Genomic DNA, 2070 nt, shown 5'->3' with positions numbered 1-2070 from the left:
TATCTATGTGTTGTGTATGTTTGAACTAATGGTGTTTTATCAAACTTACACATTCATGTCTATGTCTATATTGATATGTTTCCGTCGATTATGTGTTAATAATTGAGTAATTCGGTCTCATCATTGCATAAATTAATAGCTCACATCAAAGCGCAGTAAATACATACTACATTCTACAAAATCGAACAGAGTTTCTTTAACCCTTTGCATGCTGAAAAATTTGTCGTCTGCTAAAATGTCGTCTGCTGAATTTCTAAAATTAGCATTTTCTTCGATTTTTTTTCGAAGAATGCTATCAGAAAAGCAAACAGTTTGGATCCTGATGAGACGCCACGTTCTGTGGCGTCTCATCTGGATCCAAACTGTTTGCAATGGTCTTTAAAATTCGGTTCCAGCGCTGAAAGGGTTAAACAAATATAAGCAATATGAAATATATGCGTATAGTGCTAACAGGCAAGATTAAGTTTTCAACTGAACTTTTGCAATGGCTTTTTTACACATGAAAAATCGCATCACACTGTGAAGGCAATACTGCGGTCACAAACAGATTTCTGACATTGAAATGGCTTACCACATAAACGTACCATGGATGTGCGAAGGTCGTGCGAATCAAGTACATGGTACTTACTTTGTATAATTTTTTGTGATTATTTGCATTTGCCTTCTTGTTATTAAGTATAGATAATGGCGGAAGTCGAATAGCATTGCGACTATCTTTTAACCAATGAAGCTAAACATGCCACAAAACTTCTTTCGATGCAGAAGAACATGTTGCATGTTATATATAACAACGGATGAATGTCCAAAAACTCTATCAAGAGAGTCATGCTAGAACATAAAATAGAGGCATTCAATGATGAGCACAAAATTAAATGATGGCATTGTCGTCTTGATACCTGGAAATAGTAAGAGTAGAAACAGTTATACAATTAAAAGGAAGGAAGTTCCAAAAAGGGGGATCAAAGCGATGTGTTTGTCAATAAATAAGTTATATGAGTTAGTTACATGAGATGAAACGGCGCCGGGAAAATGAAATGCTCGTGATTTTAGTTTGATTGTACTGTCCGCGCGCGCCAATACTGTGTATTATAATAGAAAATGAAATTTGTACATTCAATTTCTCGAACGTCATTTAAGTATACAACATATATGTGGACGGTTTTTCTTCTATAATTTTCTTATCCCCACTTCTAAGATCTTGACAGAAAAACGCATGGGAAGCGCAAACACTGTAGAGCCGAAAGGCGTAATAATTTAAAAGAGCTTTAAATATAAAGTGGCTTACCAGGTGAAAAATATCCGCTACTCCGTCGTGAAAAAAAACGAAAACTACGCCATCCTGGAAGTAAGTTCCAGCTACACTCACTTAAACCCGGTAAGCTCTCATACACGCATGCCCCCCTCCCCCCCCCCCCACCCCTGGCCCTCCATGCGTTACCGAGACGTTTACATGTAATCGTTTAAGTTGAAGAACCAAATATTGTATGTTTGTGTAGTATGAACAAATCTACAAAATTATTGGGGATTAACCAACCTGTGTATCCTTGATACTATACTGCACAGCAAAGATAGCCAATATTTTGTCCATATTATATGTATTGACATCTTTTTTAAGTTAAGGTCGAACTTTTTCTATATATCTTAGTTTACGTATTTTTGGCGTAGCTGTCTAATACAGATTTAGACCTCACTCGACCTGTGCAATTATCCGATGAAATCTTGATAGACAATTCCACCAGTGGGCCCGAATGAATAGATAGAGTATATGTGGAAAATTATAAAACTGCGCAAAAAAGAATACGTGCAGTTTACGAATGATTGTCTCATTTACATGAATAGTCAATTTGCTTGGTGATCTATTCGTGCAATATAGCCTCAACAATCTTCTAATTCTGTTTTTATTTCTAATTATAAATGCCAGTTTGTAGTCGGCACAACGGCAGGACTAGAGAGATAATACTTTAATGCTCTCATACTTAGCAATTACTACCATATGACATATTTAATTCTCTATAGAATATTTTATATCATATGAATACCTGTATTACCTATCATGCTATATATTTCTAA

The 2070-nt window shown here is 35.7% G+C and overlaps 1 protein-coding gene across 1 annotated transcript in view; it reads left to right on the top strand.

The window, feature by feature from the left end:
• The window catches only part of LOC127852879 (chitin-binding domain protein cbd-1-like), a 45710-nt gene that overhangs the window by 20107 nt on the left and 23533 nt on the right, over positions 1 to 2070 (top strand). The gene's annotated exons all lie outside the window — the stretch shown is intronic.

The sequence above is a fragment of the Dreissena polymorpha genome, chromosome 1 (genome assembly GCF_020536995.1).
Source record: "Dreissena polymorpha isolate Duluth1 chromosome 1, UMN_Dpol_1.0, whole genome shotgun sequence".
NCBI classification, from domain to species: Eukaryota; Metazoa; Mollusca; class Bivalvia; order Myida; family Dreissenidae; genus Dreissena; species Dreissena polymorpha.
The sequence above is the reverse complement of the archived record's forward strand: the minus strand, read 5'-3'. Positions and strand labels throughout refer to the sequence as shown.